The sequence below is a fragment of the Electrona antarctica genome (assembly GCF_951216825.1).
Source record: "Electrona antarctica genome assembly, chromosome: 5".
Taxonomy (NCBI): Eukaryota; Metazoa; Chordata; class Actinopteri; order Myctophiformes; family Myctophidae; genus Electrona; species Electrona antarctica.
The window spans coordinates 7,857,853-7,877,533 of NC_136810.1; the positions used below are offsets into that span (position 1 = coordinate 7,857,853).

The 19,681-nt window shown below is 44.4% G+C and overlaps 1 long non-coding RNA gene across 1 annotated transcript in view; it reads left to right on the top strand.

Annotated features, from left to right (window-relative positions):
- Positions 1-2,685: 2,685 nt before the first annotated feature.
- The window catches only part of LOC306923291, a 61,914-nt gene continuing 44,918 nt past the window's right edge, over positions 2,686-19,681 (top strand). Inside the window, exon 1 of the long non-coding RNA XR_013790013.1 lies at positions 2,686-2,881. This is a non-coding gene — a long non-coding RNA (uncharacterized lncRNA). The remainder of the gene's footprint in view (positions 2,882-19,681) is intronic.

Below are 19,681 nucleotides of genomic sequence, written 5' to 3' on the forward strand. Positions count from 1 at the left end.
TATTTTGTCTGGAAAAGGCCATTGCTTCTTCTGCAGTAGCCTAATATTCCGTGGTGTAAGTATTTAAGTACAAAATAATTGAGGTAATTTTCTTTACTTTATGTTGGGTATTTCCAACTTCTACTCCACTACATATCAGATCACATTCTGCTATTTGAAAATACCAGATTTACAAGCTCAAAACAATGCACTGTGAGCTTTTTGATCTGATATTTTCACTTGAAATGGGACATTCTGCATAATGACTACTATTGGTTACCACTCATTTTCAACATTTTACTATGTCATTAATATAACGATAAAAAATCATCAAGATGTACTTCACCATGTTAATGATTTTTTTCAGACCTCCAGTTCTAGGAAACACAGAATGGGGGGGGACTTTTTTTTTTAAAATTCCACACAAAAGTCAGCTTTTATTTGAGAGTAGCCTATTTTGAAAGTCTGGTGAGGTGACGTGAGGTTAACATTAGGCCTACATTGTGGTATTGACACTTTTACTCAAGTAAAAAAAAGGAAAAGAAATGTGAATACTTCTAGCACCACTGCTAGTATTTAGGTGACTGACATGACAAGTCCACACAATTTCCCATGATGGTGAAGTTGTGCGGAGGCAGTGATTGACACCCCGTAGCCCCACCCCTACACTGGAACAGACAGCTGGCCTGTTCAAGGGTTGCCATGTCTGCTTATTATAAGCGACTTTGGGCTTGTGTTTCATGTAAAGTTGCTTGTGGCTAGTTGGGTGAAATCAGCCCCTAGCGCCTTCTGTCAGAAAGACGGGGAGGGTATTACATATATTGTTTTATCTTGATTGTCTTGTTCCACTTTTGCTTTGGCAATGTAAACGTACGTTTTCTCATGCCAATAAAGCTCCTTTAGATTGAATTGAATTGGATGGAGAATTTGGGGATGAATGGGGAGGGAAGCCTCGCCCCGTTCAAAAGTCTATTGCTTATTTGGGATTGATTGAAGTATTTATTAACAGTTTGCAGAATGGGTACATTTCACATGAAAGCACAACTCAATACAAAGACTGTTACTGTGGACGACACACTGATAAAGCATTACACTTGTTTACAACAGGGTCCACCTTTTTCAATATATCAGAACATTTAGAGACATACAAATATACACTTCTATATAAAAAGAAAAAGTCTGAAGTGAGTGGTGCAACAGTGCCCCCTGTTGGTACTCTAAACATAGGGACATAGGGACATAGGGACGTATTGCTGTTCCTTGGAGTGGTTCCACCACTCAAAAATCAGAAAATTGTAATCAGGAATGTAAGGAGGTAAAAAGGGAAAAGAAACATACAGTAAGGCGGAAAGGGGGTGGGGGGATTCAGATTTTACGGCGGCCATCTGTAGGTGCCCTTTGAGAGCGGTTTTGAAGGAGTCAAGGGAAGGGATTCCACATTTTGGTGGCATAGGAGCACTTTTTGAAGGGAAGACCTCTGCACACTCGACTTACTAATAATCCGTCGGCGACAAAGCAGCAGACTGCAGACACGTAGAGAAGGAGGGAGACCCGCACACTGTCACTTGCTGGTTCAAGAGCTTTTTATTTAATGTCCAAAATATTTGTAATATATTCGGTCCTTCGACCTTCCTCAGGCACCTGAGGAAGGTTTAACCTGACTCCGCCAGATGGGGCAGCAGAGAGTACGGCCTGGCCAATCAGCAGCAGCTAGAGGTCCGGTGGTCAGCTCACCACCGGAGCGGTGGTCACCTCACCACCGAAAATTCAGACTATGAATGAGCCTTAAGCCATTCCAGCCAAAGTGAGGTGGGGTCGGGGAGTGAGGCCAAGTAAAGGCCTATTCATAGTCTGGATTTTCGGTGGTGAGGTGAGTGTGACCACCGGAGCTGTAATAACGTTGAGCAGTGGTGAGTAAAAACAGAGAGAAGGGCTGGGGAGAGCGGTGGTTTGCTCTTCACCACGGCTCAGTGACGTCATGTTGTAGTTCGGTGGTCACCTCACCAACGAAAATCCAGACTATGTATAGAGGGTATGCGCATGCTTAAAGTGAATGGCACATAGTGTGGCAAATCGAGTGGCAAAGCAACATGCAAAGTGAGTTTAACATTGTTTAACGTTGTTTAATGCAATCAGATAGGACTTTTCTGTTTGGATGCATGGGTTGTCAAGGCCAGAAAGTATTTTTTTGCCACTCAGTAGGCGTTCCTGCATAACCTCCAGGTTTGATGATGATGTATACGCATACCCTCTATACCGCTTAAGGGCGCTGCGGTGTATGCATAGTCAAAGAAACCTTCCTAATGTTGTTTAAAGTAGTGGTTCTTAAAAATGTTCATGGCAAATATGTATTTGTCCGCAGACCCACCATCTGAAAATGTTTTGTGCCTGCTAGCCTGCCAGGGACCCGGCCCTACGCCGGACCCCCTAAAGATTGGCATGTTGGTCGGCCTTAGGCCTATAGTCGCTGCTTCTTTTGGGCTTGTTTTCATAGACCCGGTTGCTTATTTCTCTCAGAATGTGGCAACACTGGCCCTGTTTCTCTTGGGGCCCGCCTCCTCGTGGCATGCATACCTACAGGACACGGATTGACTTTTTACAGTTCTATCATGTAAAAAAAGACAGAAGAGAGATAACACAACTAATAACTATAACTACCTTCCGAATGGAAACCTTTTCCACAAAAGAGGATATTTTCGCGTGAAGAAGAAAAAATACGTTATTTTATGGATGTTAATTTTGTTAAATAGAAATATGGCTCCCCCTACATAAAAAAAAAACAAATCTGTACGAAGCGGAGGACGAGAAAATGTTGAAGAAAAAAGTCCCGTAGGCTATTATTTGAACTGAGAACGGAGCACGGAATGCATCCACAAGAGACGTACACACACTAGAACTCAAGGTAAGAACGTACACCATCAAATAAACTACTTGACTTCTTAGACAAGTCACATTTAGAGGTGAGGTTTTCAGGGGTTGGAGAGATGAGTTATACCCGATTTACACTGACTCGTTGCTGAGCGCACCGAAAAAATAGCAGACGAGCTGCTGTGGGCTTGTAAATCGGTTATTATTCGGCTTATGGTTACAAATGGCATTCAGAAAATTACTTTCAATTCAATTGTTTTTATTGCGTACACGCACGCACGTGTGTGCGTGTGTGTGTGTGTGTGTGTGAACTTTAGTTTAGATGGAGACTCTTCTTGATGCGCGATTCCACTTGATATTTTGTGTTTACTTTTGCACGTTTGCTACAATGTACCCGGCCGAGTTACAATGACCTTTTGTTTGAAGTCGGTTTGTCAGGATCCACTACAATAACTGTCTGGTGGTGAATAGTTTGCATGTCTGACTGGGACTGTGATTTAGGTTCAACACACTACTAACTACAGCAATGGTGGGCAGAGAGTCAGAGAGCATTGTCTTCTTACAAAAATCATCTAGTGGAAGAATGAGACATGTTTAATTATGGCCGAAAATGACAGTAGCATTCCTCTCCCTTATTGCCCCTATACGTGGTAATCTGTTATGGACGTATTTATATATACGTTATTATACTTATTTATACATTTAACCCCTCCCTCCTCGACGGCACGATGCATAGCCTACTGTAGGGTTACCACTTTACAGCACACCACCACCGACCCCCATCGTCGGTGCAGATAAGCTATAGCTGGCACTGCAGTGTCGATTCTGTCGACCACGACTGACTGCTGTTGCGTGGAGTGGAGGAGGAGGAGGTCTAAAAACAAACGAAAACTAACTTTTAATAGCCTTGTGCTCCTTTGGCAGAGGAGCGAACAGCCGGCTCCACCGAAAACTGCTACAACAACAACAACAACATCTAGTAGTAGTAGTAGTAGTAGTGGGGCCATTTTATTCCATTTTAGCAGATATAACATAACTGTGCACCAATGCAGCCCTGTCTCCATATAAACCAGTGGTTTTCTTGTTTCAACCCTTTTCATATCAAGGCCATTATTTACTTGACATCTGGGATTTAGCCTCTCAGAGCCAAAACTTTGGGAAAATGTTGTTATCGTTGGAAATGATTTTGTCCACAATTCCATGCTGTTATGCTGTATTGATTGAAATTTGATGTTGGTACTAGAAGAGACAACAGGCAAACGATCAAAATAAGAATTCTTCTACATGCTCTATAGTTGAGTACTTGTAAATGAAGTAATGCAGATGTTTAGCTTAACTCTTGTGAGTGGTTTCATTTTACACTCAAGAGTTAAAGATCTATAACAGTCCATTTGGTTACCAACTCTCCATTTATCTGGGGACCACCTGGATCCCCCCTCGAGAGCCACCGGTGGTCCCCGGACCACTGGTTGAAAACCACTACCTCCATGCACTAACCACCATGACACAGTTTGTGTTGTTGTTGCATACGGTACTCATTCATTGTCAATGGAGTACCGTAGCTCCAGTCGATGCTGGTTGACCCAATGACTTATGGCTATGATTCATCATGCTTATACAGTAGTTGGCTTCATAGTATGGGAGAGACTGAGAGGCACAAACTCAGGGGTCCCCAAATGATTTTGAAGGTGGGGTCCCCTCCCGAGATAATTAGCTTAATTAACCAGACAGTGGCCTTGTGCTTAGAGTGTCCGCCCTGAAACTGGGAGGTCGGGGGTTCGATCCCCGGCCGGGTCATGTAAAAGTCATGCTTGGCACTCGGCATCAATGGGTTGGATTGGGGGTCAAATCAACTAATGGTTCCTGAGCGTGGCGCACGCTGCAGCTCACCGCTCCAAGAGATGGGTCAAATGCGGAAAACAAATTTGTGCGACTTTGACTTTGCAACATTGTTTTCTCAACAGTAGCCATACCATACAGTACCATACATTAACTTATACATGTATGCATGGTATCTGCACATTTATAAAAAGACAATTGAAGTGACTTTTAAGACCTTACTTGTCAAGTATTACGTAAGTAAGCAAACATTGTGCAAATAGCCAGTATACAACCTCACAACGCCTCGCCGTGCTTGTCAGGGTGTGGGGGTTGCAGCCTGAAAAGTTTGCGAATCATTTAATAGATATTATGCTCAATAGTCAATACGATAGTAATGATTATTAATAAATGCATTCAACACACATGTGTTGTTGATTCTGTTGTAGCCTACTTCTCTCTTGTTCTCTTGTTCTGTGAAGAAGAGATTGTTTAGGAAATCTTGAAAAAACAAGAGGGTGGCCGCACACGCCAATAGCCAGAGTGCCAACATTTTATTAGGACAGCAGTTAAGCCTTCATCAGGTATTTCCCTGATGAAGGCTTAACCAGGCATTTCCCTGAGGAAGGCTTAACCGCCGAAACGTTGGATTCATTTTTGTCTTACCTGCTGTCCTAATAAAATGTTGGCACTCTGGCTATTGGCGTGTGCGGCCACCCTCTTGTTTTTTCAAGATTTCCTCTACAGTTTTCTCCCGTGTGCCGGCACCGCTACAAGGACTTTGGTGTGCGTTAGCTTTTTTGTACACAGTAAGAAGAGATTGTTTATCATTTTTTGGTTGGTGTTGTACAGCTGTAGCACTCAGGCATCTGTCTTGGAAAGCTTTTGGCCTCAGTCAGAAGAACCTGGCTGCCTGCCACTCGTCATTTATAGGAGGCTCTCAATTACAGGGGTGATACAGGGGCGCAGGCATCATCAGGGCCCCTGATGCTGTGGGCCGGGGGCCCCACACATTGAGGCCACCTATGTACATACAGTATGTGAAGTGGCAACAGATTTAACGTTATGATTTGTAGCATCATCTGGTGACAGAGGAATGCTGATAATTATTGTTGTCAACACAGTCTGTTGTCAACACAGCCCCCTGGAAGAATAATAATACTAATAAAAACTTCCATCTGGAACCTTTGAAAACTTCAGAAAATATGATATAATGTGCCATATTGCTCATCTCCTGTCGGTCAATCGTATGGCACATACATACAAGATTCACTTCAAATTTGAGATGCTGCATCTCAACAGGCTTATTCTCTAGCCCAGTGCTTCTCAAAGTGTGTTCCAAGCGTGTTGAGCTTGTAGGTCTGCTATTTTTGAAAAATCGAAGAATCACTGACATAGAAACATAGCTTTTTCAGAAAACTGTCAGGATTTAGAAGACAATTTTAGAACCTGATCTCAGGTCAAAATGGGTTAAGGGTCCATCTGGTTCTATTTGTACACTCTTAGAGTTATGGGGGTCCTTGAAATTAAAAGGTTTGAGAAGAACCAGTAAGTACATTGCTGCCATCAGACTCAGGATAATCCTAAAAGGATTATAATCCGAAACACAATTTATTACACAATTTATATTTGGTGTTGATGGACCTATCGAGGCAATCTGTGTTTGGTCTCTTATTTTAGTGCATATCAAAACATACATTTACATTCATATTAACTCTATGTTGGTGTCAAACAAGGAAAAGACCATGCTTTCAAAATCACCATATATATAGTTAATATGTGCGTGTGTGTTTGTGTGTGTGTTAGGTTGCGCACAGGTGGTGAAAAACAACCATGCCGTTTTCGTGCTCAGACGCACCCACCCACCCACCCAGCCAGCCAGCCAGCCACCCACCCACACACACACATAGTCACTTAAGGAAGTGGTTGCACCACTTAAAAAACATTAGTTTACAAGGAAATTTCATTTTTAAATTAGCTGGGTAATTAACGTTGGACCCCTTGCAATATTAGCTTACAAGCTTCTGCATCCTTAGCAACGTAAACAGAGGCAGAACAGCAGTCCATTCTTGCAGAACAGCCTTAATTGACCCATCAATCAATTATTCCATAAAACCGTATAATCTTTCCTGCACGTCATCATGGATGTTGAGTGTAAATGGTGTATCTCAGAAAGGTTTAGTTATAGGCCAGTGGTGTTCAAACCTTTTCAAACCTTTTTTTTCCATTGTTTTGGTATTCATTATTACATTTTTGGACCTATGGACTTCATACTAGCTAGAGTTGAGAGGAAAAACACTGAGATGGAGAGCTAACTATTTGCAATCACTTAAACCCTATAGTATAGGCCTATACATCATTGCCCGGGGGGGGGCCCACCATGGGTCCTATTTTGAACCCTATAGTAGAGGCCTATACATCATTGCCCGGGGGCCCACCATGGGTCCTATTTTGAACCCTATAGTAGAGGCCTATACTTCATTGCCTGGGGGCCCACCATGGGTCCTATTTTGAACCCTATAGTAGAGGCCTATACATCATTGCCCGGGGGCCCATACCATGGGTCCTGTTTTGATTCCCGCCTTTCCCTCTACACCAGATCTCTTCGGTGAAAATGGCCGATCTAACGAGTCACAACGTGAGTGTGCAGATCAGCTATTTTCGCCAAATGTTTGTCTATTGGGACATGCCCGGAATAGGTACACTAGCGTCCATGTGGTTCAAACACAATCATTATGGTGAGAGAGAGTGAAAGAGGAAGTATTATACTTTCCTGCCCAGCTGTTTCCGAACCCTTTCTCAAGCATCTCTCTTTCTCTCTCTCTCTCTCTCTTTCTCTCTTTCTCTCTCTCTCTCAATGTGCATGTGCGGTTTTGCTGCTTTGTCAGCTTGGACATATAATTCCTATCATTCCAGCTTTTCCTGTTTCAGTGGCTTAGAAAGAGTGATGGTTAGCCTACTACCATTCTAGCCAGCTAACAAACCGGCACGTTGCTTTAGAGAACAGTTACTCAGACAATTAGCCTACGTATACGACTTCTGTGTCAGTTCAAATAACTTCAGTCTTTTGTGTTGTCACTCAGGCGTCAGTCGGGGTCATTGACCTGCGTCATTCAGCTTGTCAATCAGTCATTCTGTCAACTGTCAATCTGTCAACTGACAGTTTAGTTTGTCTTCAACTCCTGTAACCATACCTCCACACATCAAAAACAAGAACAAACAAGAACAAGAACATACGTTGGATGGCACAGTGGTAAAGTAAAAGTGCTAGCCCACTATTGACCTTATGCACACCGCTGCCATTTTGCCAGCAAGGTGCTAACTAGGTGCAACTTCCCATTGACAGCCCATTCATCCAAACAGAAAGGTCCTGTCTGATTGTATTAAACAACATCAAACTCACCAACATTGCAGCTGTACGGACAGCTTGAATTATCCTCTTTCAATCTGTAAAGTTTTTGTTTCATAAAAATCCATCATGTTATGAGCTACTTCCTGTCAATAAATTCTGTGCAGGTTATTTTGTTCCTAAGTGTCAGGGTTTAGGAGTGCTCGTTGGATATCACTCAACAGCCCTGCGTACCACCTGTTTTGAATTTACACATAATGCAGGTGGCAGCAGGAGGTTGCTTTACTAAAAACGAGTGCTTCCAAACTCCAATACTGAAATCACACCCATGTGAAGTAAGTGGTGCAACTCCGTGTGGGGGTCCCTGGGGGGGAGGGGGGGAGTTCCAGACCCACAGGAACGCACCCAGGGTGCCGGCCTGATTCTGGCGAGCCGCCCCGCGTCCGAAACGGTTGAGAAATGACAGAGTTACCGTGTGGGGGTCCCTCTACTGATCCCTCTACTGTACTGTACTGTCACTGTACTGTACTGGCACACCCGAAATCACCATATATACAGTTAATATGTGCGTGTGTTTGTGTGTGTTAGGTTGCGCACAGGTGGTGAAAAACAAACATGCTATTTTCGTGCTCAGACGCAGCCACCCACACACATAGTCACTTAAGGAAGTGGTTGCACCACTTAAAAAATCAGGAAGTAGTAGGAAGTAGCTCATAACATGTCTACAGTGGATTTTTATGAAACAATAATAACAATAATTCAAGCTTTTCGCACAGCTGCAATGTTGGTTAGGTTGATGTTGTTTAATTCAATCAGATAGGACTTTTCTGTTTGGATGAATGGCCATGAAGATGGGTGGTGCTATAGCACTCAATTGAAAATGCAAACTTTGACCACGCATAGCTCATGAACCGTTTGACCGTCGGCAATGAATCTTTGATACACATATGCGTCTCCTCATGCCGAACACGTTTCGTGCTCTTACTTTTGACATCTGACCTCTAGATCACCCGCCATTTTGAATTATATGAAAATCAATTCAAATGCATCTCCTCCCAGGATCTTTGATCAAAATGCACGAAAAGTTCTACACGTGAACTTTAAACCTATACGGACATGGGAAAGTATAGTACGTTTTTTTTAAGTGAAAAAATGTATTCATTTATTAAAATAAATGTTTGAGTACTTATGCTTTGGTACTCAAAGTATATTTGCTTATTGCCTCCTTGAATGATTTTGCTGTTAACAATACAACAACTGACTTTCACAAGTTCACTCTTCCATGTTCCTATGGCTTTTATTGTGCATTTTATTCTTATTGCTTATTGCCTTCCGTCTTGGTCCTGCCTTATCAATTTGTTTCTAGTTTTCCTTGTCATTCTTAACTGGTTCCGTCCATCCGACGTGTCAGCACGTCCTAGGGAATCGAACCGAGGGGTGCATCCGACATCCTCACACGTCTTAGCGCATCCTCAATGATACGGGGCGAGATAAGAATATTCAGATTTGTTTCCTTTTTTTAATTTGTCAGTTCGGCTACCGTATGCTACACTCTAGGCAATTGTTAGCTTACCATTGACTTAGCCGTTAGCGCGGCGGAAAGAATGACTCGTCTCTCCTAATCCAGGGCGCTCTCCGTGGTGTTGAACGGATCGATATACTGGCGCTTCATTTCTGCTCCTCATCCATCTCTCCCGCAAAATATGAACGCTTTTTAGATCATATATCGTATAAATTAAAACGATCGCAATGTAAGCTAGCTATGTAAAGTCAACTTTTTTTTTAGTGGATTGTTTCCGGGTCATGGGTTTCCGAGTAAAAGCGGCCATGTCTTTCCGGCACCCCAGAGCTCCTATTTTGAAGGACTTCCGGCACTGATTGTGTTAAGGACCCCCGTAACTCTGAGAATATATATTATAAATGTAACCATATGGACCCATAATGGGTCTATTTGTACACTCTAGCGTTACAGTCTAGACCTGTAAGAACCCTGTGAGGGTACCCGGACCCCACCTTGAGAACCACTGCTTAACGACACCATTTCTTTCTCCACACAACAAGGTCACACTAGGACCTAGATAAAGATACATTGTACACAAAAAGCACTGACTGAGAGAGAGTACACATTTGAAATTGCATTTGTTCAAGGCGATTGTATTGTATTGCATTGTGCCACTAGGTACACAACAGCAATACAGTGGGTTTGTAGCCACAGTGTAGGTTATGTGTACAGTACATTACGGTGTGTGTGTGTGTGTGTGTGTGTGCACTGACTATGCACGTCACGATACGTCGTTCCCTAACAGACTTTGTACTTCCTGAAAGAGTTGCTTTTTAAAGTAGGTTCTGATAAGCCAGAATGCTACTGAACGACACGCACACACACGCGCACACCCTTGTGGGATCATGTAACTGCGAAATCACTGAAAACATCTGATAGCTGCGCAGCGGTCCATGAAATAGCCGTCGCCATTAAGATAATTGCCACAACACACAGCCAATGGGCTCAGATGAGCGCCGTAGATAGAGATGTTTTGGCCACTGGGTTGCCAACATACTGCTGTTCCTCCTTCCTCCTCCTCTCTGAAGCCAGCCAGGCAGAGAGCTCTGCTTCCAATAATACAACCATGCTCTTCAAAACATTGCCATACTGGGACTTTATAACATCATAAAAAAGTAAAGTTAGCAGCAGTTACTTATGTAACAGTCATAGAGCGTGTGCGCGTGCGTGTGTGCGTGCGTGCGTGCGCGGGACCAAAAATGGCAACCATTAAAGAACATTATCTGACATCTGTAATTCCAGACAAAGCGATGACACGCCCAGCAAACAGTTAGATATGCTACAACACAGTGCTTTTAGTCAAAGGGGAAACGTATATATTGCTAAATGATATTGCACAAACTAAAACGCACGGACACAGTTTTGTCTCTTCCTTCTAAGAGTTCAAAATGATATGCACATATTATAAACTATAGTTAAAAGTGAGATTCAAGTCCAACAATAATTTTGACTCCTCGTGGCTAGTCAGAACAGAGAGGACAGATACACAGTACTTGTGGGGAAAAATCAATGCATGCCTGTGTTCAGTGTCGTTGTTGTTGTCTAGAGACAGCCTGTGTTCAGTGTCGTTGTTGTTGTCTAGAGACAGCGTGCATGAGAGTTGACATTTCTCTGCTCGACGTCCTGCAGACATTGTTCTGAACATATAACTCAATAGATTATTAGGTTCCAACACGCAGTGTGGTGGTGCTTACTTACTACTTACTTATGCTCTTCGCCCCCAATGGGGCATAAGGCATCGATAATGTTCCTCCACCTATCACAGTCTTTGGCAACCAGTTGCGCCGTGCCCCATGAGAGACCCATCTCCAGCAGTTCAGCCTCTACCGTTCTGCGCCAGGTGATCTTAGGTCGGCCTCGTTTCCTTTTCCCTGGGGGTGTCCATCTGAGGGCCACTTTGGGGATCCGCTCTGGGGGCATTCGGAGTACGTGTCCAAGCCATTTTAGACGACGGTGCTTAACTTCTGTGGTGACGTCTCGGCAGCCAGTCTTTATGTAGAGGTCTTTGTTGGAGATTTTGTTGGGCCAGAATATACGGCAGATCTTCCTCAGGCAGCCATTGGCTGGTGCTACCCTGGGACATATTCTGAGTCAATGTCTAGGGAGGGACAGTCAATGTTGCAATCGGTAAACTGTGACTGCAAAACAGAGCAGAGCGGTCCTCTGTAAACTATACTGTGATATCCTTCAGAAGCTACAAAGGAAAAGAGATGCTTCTTTATCACTTCCAATCCTTCTCTGCTGCCCTCTCGCTCCCTCCCATCTCTCCCTCTCTCTCTTTCTACATCAAGCTTGGAGGCTGTGAACAACAGGCCTCTACTGGGAAGCTTCATGTTGGTGGCTGTGAACAACAGGCCTCTACTGGGAAGCTTCATGTTGGTGGCTGTAAACAACAGGCCTCTACTGGGAAGCTTCATGTTGGTGGCTGTAAACAACAGGCCTCTACTGGGAAGCTTCATGTTGGTGGCTGTGAACAACAGGCCTCTTCTACTGCGTGAAGCTGCAAGCTCACAAGGTGGCACGAAGCAACGCGTTGTGAGCTTATAGATCTGCTATTTTCACTAGTTTGGGTCCCGGGCAAACGTCTAATTTCCTTTTTGGGGTCTTGAGCTAAAAAGTTTCGGAACCACTGAACTAGAGAGAGATGACAATGTGAAAATGGAATGTGTGTACGTTACAGTAGTGCCTTACTGCACGTTTAATCTTAAACAACGATGCCAGCCACTGGCTGGCAGCCAGCCCAGTAAAAGTCCATTGTATGGAAACGGTGTTTTGGAAAATAGTAATTAGAGAGATGGAACAGTACAAAAGCCAAAGAAAACGGTGACACAGACACAGGATACACACATGGGATGGGAACCAAAAATATGTTTTGTTTAAACACAGCTAGTGATTCAGAAATAACTTACTGACTACTGAGCTTAACCGCTTGCTGACCATCGTCTGCTGCAGTGCTGATTCCGTATCTTATTCCCCCATAACCCAGATTGTCTCGCTGTGTGGACGGACGCTGACCGCCTGTCGGGTGGAAACCTCATATGACCAAAACTGTCACTTTTCAGGACTCAAATTCAAAAGTATCAAAACTCGAGCTAAATCGAGCTTTTGATACTTTTGTGTGACACTGTAGTATGATCCAGTAGGACATTCATATTTTACCCCCCAAAAAGATAAATACAAAAAATATATGAGGTAAGAAGCAATGATTTGAAAGAACACTTCAACGACGACTACTGTTATACCTCCCGGTTTCCATCACATTAAACCACTTGTTGACCCCTTGGGTGTCACCCAGGGGTCTATACTTGGTCCCCTAATTCCCCCCCCCCCCCCCCCCCTCCAAATCTCTTCTTTAGAATAATTAAGCGATCTAGAAGCTCACAATGTGTCGCAAAGCTGAATGTTCGCACCAGAACACGGATTATGGCGTTAATCTTTCAACTGTAGTTATTGTAGCTGATACAGGGAGGGACATCCCGGTTGTCAAGCCAGGCTTAAGGATGTAAATGGATGTGAAGCAGGCCAATGCATGTGCACTCACCACCACACCCCTCCCTCCCCTTAAAGTTAAGTTTAAAAAAAAAAGAAAGAAGCTAAAACTTACACACAAACGGTAACGGAACACATGGTAGCGGAGGTGGGGGGTGCGGCAGGCTGAGCATGACTCAACACTCATACATGCAACGCTGGTTAGCCTCTGCATACCACTGCTGTACCACAGCGCACGCACGCACGCACGCACGCACGCACACGCACACGCACACACAGAATTAGAGGGAGACGAGACAGGGCAATATCAGGTGAGTCTAGGTGTGTGCGTGCATATTCACATGTATGTGTCTGCGTGGAACACAGTGGAGCGTGAGAGACTACAACAAGACGGTTTGAAAGCTATAAATAAACATGTTCTTCTTAACAACTCCCACTGAGCATTCAAATTTCAATCTCCCTCTGTCTGTTTCCACCTCTGCACATCCTCTCTCTCTCTCTCTGTCTCTCTCTCTCTCTCTCTCTCTCTCTGTCTCTCTCTCTCTCTCTCTCTCTGTCTCTCTCTCTCTCTCTCTCTCTCTCTCTCTCTCTCTCTCTCTCTCTCTCTCTCTCTCTCTCTCTCTCTGATTGATTGATTGAATAGTTTATTAGACAAAATGAACTGAGTGGTGCAACTCCCCCCCCCCCCCCCTCCTCTCTCTCTCTCTCTCTCTCTCTCATTAGCAGGCAACAGTGCAGCACTATCTCTCTCTCTCTGTTTCTGGCACAACAGCGCCACTTTTGCCCCTACTGGTACTCATAGTCACATAGATTAAAGTGACATAGGTTAACACAGAAACAGAGTACAGTCAAACACTCAGTCCAAAAGTGATAGCACCAAACAAAAAAAGGTCATTGCAGTCTTGTATCCATTATGTCCCTATGCAATAAATTCATCAACAATAGTAACAACAAAATTCTATATCATCAGGTAAAAACGCAAAAAAAAAGAGGAAAAAATAATCAGGTCTTCATGGGTTAATTTGTAGCTCTCAACAGGACTGCAGCTAGCGATTAGTTTCATTATTGATTATAATCTGTCGATTATACAGTTAACCCCTTGTGGAATGTTCCGGGGGAACATTCACCACAACTAGCAGATCTATCACAACGTGTCGCAACACATTGTGAGCTTGTAGATCAGCTACTAGATCTTTGGCGAAGAGATTTGGTGTAGATGGGGGAAAAAAAGCACAGTTGCTGTAACTCAGGTCCCTTTTTGCTTAGAATAGAGCAGGAGTTTTCAACTGATTGTGAATGAGGGACCACCACCCTGCCTTAGAATCAACCTGGGGACCACCACCCTGACTTAGAATCAACCTGGGGACCACCACCCTGACTTAGAATCAACCTGGGGACCACCACCCTGACTTAGAATCAACCTGGGGACCACCACCCTGACTTAGAATCAACCTGGGGACCACCACCCTGACTTAGAATCAACCTGGGGACCACCACCCTGACTTAGAATCAACCTGGGGACCACCACCCTGACTTAGAATCAACCTGGGGACCACCACCCTGTCTTAGAATCAACCTGGGGACCACCACCCTGACTTAGAATCAACCAGGGGACCACCACCCTGACTTAGAATCAACCTGGGGACCACCACCCTGTCTTAGAATCAACCTGGGGACCACCACCCTGACTTAGAATCAACCTGGGGACCACCACCCTGACTTAGAATCAACCTGGGGACCACCACCCTGTCTTAGAATCAACCTGGGGACCACCACCCTGACTTAGAATCAACCTGGGGACCACCACCCTGACTTAGAATCAACCTGGGAACCACCACCCTGACTTAGAATCAACCTGGGGACCACCACCCTGACTTAGAATCAACCTGGGGACCACCACCCTGACTTAGAATCAACCTGGGGACCACCACCCTGACTTAGAATCAGCCTGGGGACCACCACCCTGACTTAGAATCAACCTGGGGACCACCACCCTGACTTAGAATCAACCTGGGGACCACCACCCTGACTTAGAATCAGCCTGGGGACCACCACCCTGACTTAGAATCAGCCTGGGGACCACCACCCTGACTTAGAATCAACCTGGGGACCACCACCCTGACTTAGAATCAACCTGGGACCACCACCCTGACTTAGAATCAGCCTGGGGACCACCACCCTGACCTAGAATCAACCTGGGGACCACCACCCTGACTTAGAATCAACCTGGGGACCACCACCCTGACCTAGAATCAACCTGGGGACCACCACCCTGACTTAGAATCAACCTGGGGACCACCACCCTGACTTAGAATCAACCTGGGGACCACCACCCTGACCTAGAATCAACCTGGGGACCACCACCCTGACTTAGAATCAACCTGGGGACCACCACCCTGACTTAGAATCAACCTGGGACCACCACCCTGACCTAGAATCAACCTGGGGACCACCACCCTGACTTAGAATCAACCTGGGGACCACCACCCTGACCTAGAATCAACCTGGGGACCACCACCCTGACTTAGAATCAACCTGGGGACCACCACCCTGACTTAGAATCAACCTGGGGACCACCACCCTGACTTAGAATCAACCTGGGGACCACCACCCTGACTTAGAATCAACCTGGGGACCACCACCCTTACCTAGAATCAACCTGGGGACCACCACCCTGACTTAGAATCAACCTGGGGACCACCACCCTGACCTAGAATCAACCTGGGGACCACCACCCTGACTTAGAATCAACCTGGGGACCACCACCCTGACCTAGAATCAACCTGGGGACCACCACCCTGACTTAGAATCAACCTGGGGACCACCACCCTGACTTAGAATCAACCTGGGGACCACCACCCTGACTTAGAATCAACCTGGGGACCACCACCCGACTTAGAATCAACCTGGGGACCACCACCCTGACTTAGAATCAACCTGGGGACCACCACCCTGACTTAGAATCAACCTGGGGACCACTGTAGTGTTGGGTGGGGATATGGGCTAAGATTAGTGCTTTTGTAAAACCAGACAGTGGCCTTGTGGTTAGAGTGTCCGCCCTGAAACTGGGAGTTCAGGGTTCGATCCCCGGCCGGGTCATACCAAAGACTGTAAAAATGGGACCCAATGCCTCCCTGCTTGGCACTCAGCATCAATGGGTTGGATTGTGGGTCAAATCAACTAATGATTCCCGAGCACGGCGCACGCTGCGGCTCACCGTTCCAAGAGATGGGTCAAATGCGGAGAACAAATTTCACTGCGGTAACGTCTGTGACTAATCGTACGACTTTGACTTTGACTTTGCTATACAGTATGTATGTATCCCATGTGTATACATCCCACTGTTTCTCAACCAATGCTCCATCGACTACTAATTTCCTAATATTAATGACTCGACCAAACAATCCGGTGCACTTCCCCCTCTTGAGATTCTAACTCCCTTTTTCTGTTGAATTTCTTGATGTCCTCCAACTTGGACGGTCATCATAGGTCACACCAGGCCATTCAGTCAACACAAAAATCAAAAAATCAGGGACCACATGCAATACTTCCACAGACCACCAGTGGTCCACGGACCACCTGTTGAAAACCCCTGGAATAGAGGGTTTGAGTGGTTAATCTATGTAGTAAATGCAGACCACCATAAAAAGAGTACAATTGAGGTAATAAAGACTTTATTACCTTATTATGGTCAGATTTACACAAGTCTTGGATGTGACCTATTTTGATGGCAAACGGTGAAAGGTGAGGAGTACGCATCTCTGAAAGTACAACATGATCTTTCACATTATGTGAAACCAAAAAGACTTGCCTACCTATCACTGAAAAACAATATTACGTGTTATAATGGGGAATGTTTTGACGCTACGGGTACTCTGTAGTACTTAACTGTTTAAGTGCCAGGGACGTTAAGAGTTAAGACGAGCTGAATCTAATTATGCACTGATTGCCAGGGGCGTTAAGACGAGTTAATTTTCTTTTCCCATATTTTGAAAATTCCTCTAATCTGGTGTGCAGGTGATGACATGCACAATAGAATTACATTTTCTTTATTTTATTTATAATGGGCTTCGGTGGCACCGAGGACCAAAACTGGTGTCCACCCCCTGGCACTTAATTAATGAACCATTATGATTATGAATCGCATCCCATAACGTTTTGAACCACTCTTTTGAGAACATTTTTCTTCTATAATAATTATGTTCTTTCAAATGAAGTTCAAATATTTGTTGTTGCTTTTTTTTAAACTACGGGGTGGCTTAAGACACAAAATGGGACCGGTAGTCTTTCTCACGTATACTTTCTCTCCTATGTTACAGGAATACCAGTACTGTTTTATCAACACAAACATCTAGTCGGAGAGCATGTCAGTTTAACCACTCAGAAAAACTATAGTTGCAACGAGACAATGACTTGTTTCTCTGTGTGATTTATTGTCAATAAAGAAGTGGAAAAGGTCAATTGAATCACTGCACGGCTCTCTCTGTCACTGAAGGGCTGAAAGTAAACAATCAGGAATTGTAGGGAGAGATTCATTCCAAGTTTCCCTCACAATTTTCACCACATTCCAAACCCCACGTCGTGCCACAAGTAAGGCTGTCTGTCACGATCGTGACATTTTACTTGCTGATTAAGTGTCATACAAATAATTAACGATTTAATTGTGGTTTTGGCTTTGAACATCGGAGCATGACATTTATGCTTGGGAGTTGGCCTTTTAGGCTTTGTAAACACAAATTATTGTACAGGACAGCTATGTCAACTATTAAAACCATTAAAGTATCTTTTTAAAAATAATGGGGAAAATAACTGTAGCCAATCTACAAGCTGGTGCTTTGCTTAATGTTCCACAATTTAAAAAAAATTAGTTTGATGTTTGTCAACATCGAAACGCTTATAACGAATTATCAAAAATAATCCTGATTATATCAAATAATTGTGACAGGCCAATAAACACTGGGCAATGAATGCGAGTCATACTGAAGCAGCAGAGAAACACTGGCCAATGAATGCGAGTCATACTGAAGCAGCAGAGAAACACTGGCCAATGAATGCGAGTCATACTGAAGCAGCAGAGCAACACTGGCCAATGAATGCGAGTCATACTGAAGCAGCAGAGAAACACTGGCCAATGAATGCGAGTCATACTGAAGCAGCAGAGAAACACTGGCCAACTAGAAAAAGTGCCCTTCTGGGCACAGGTCTCCACCAGGAGGATAGGACTGTGTGAGATGTTTGGCAAAATGTTTAGGAGTAATATAAATAAGTAATATGTTTGCTTTTGATGGCAATTGGATGATTTGAGGCATTTTGTTCCAAAAATGTGTTTTGCAAAAATCAACCTGTTGGTGGCGCTATAACAGGCCAATGTGAAAAGGGTGGGATATATTCCTCAGCCTAGTAAGAAAATGTGTGAAAGATTTGACGTAAATTGCATGCTGCGTTCATGATTTGAGGCTTTTGTTCAAAACGGGGCAATCTTGCAAACTGTGAAAGCCAATTATAGCCAATTAGGATGGAATATGAAATATCGGACAGATCCGACTTGAGCACATGACCATAGAGATACTGTGTAACGATCTTTGAGATTTTTGGACAGAATCTGGAGGAGTAATATCCAAAAATGTGTTTTACAAAATTCGGCCTCCTGGTGGCGCTATAAAAGGCAGATGTGGAAAATGCAGGTCAAAGGTTTGTCCTTGGCCTCTAGGGAGTGTGCATGCAACGTTTCACGCAGATCAGTGCAGTTTTAGGTAAACAATGTGAAAAGCTGCCTCATGGTGGCGCTATAACAGGCCGTTCTGGAAAATGCGGGGCAGAGGTTCATCGTTGGCATCCAGGGAGTGTGTGTGTGCAAAGTTTGGCATCGACCGGGTTAACGGTGCCGGAGATTAGCTGGTAACGGACGGACGGAAGGACACACGGACGGACACACACACGGACGGAGTGCAAAACATACTCTCTCCCCATGCCTTCGGCCTGGTGGAGACAATGAATGCGAGTCATACTGAATCAGCAGAGAAACACTGGCCAATGAATGTGAGTCATACTGAAGCAGCAGAGAAACACTGGCCAATAGAGACACACGGGGACTACAAATGTCACGCCCCCAAATGAGACAGCGTCCCCACTTCTGGTCCGTTGGCACGGATACTGCAGGCCAGCCCATAGAAGTACGTTGAAATTCAACTGTAGTTAGCCTACTTTTAAAATAATATGAAATGAACTGAAGACTATATTGATTTGAATAAAAATATGTTTCCAAATGTATGAAGTGTCTTTGTCAACATATATTGTTGTTTTCTCAATAGAGGATGTATTTCACATTTAATTTACCACTTGAATGAGTTACCCATAATGTTGGGGAGCAGAGGGGAGACGGCAGACAGAGAACCTGTCGCTTTTAACACTAGCATGTCTGAATTAAAATCACTACTACTATGACGGCTAACGGTCAGGCTGACCGGTGTTTTTCGTGCAATTCCATTGGCCACTCTCTCCCTGCATCTCTTCACACCTCTCCCCCCGTGGCGGGGGGTTGACGACTTGCCATTGTCTTCTAAATGTCACATTCCAACTAATTCAAGGCAGCGTTTCAACTCGACAGGACAACTCAA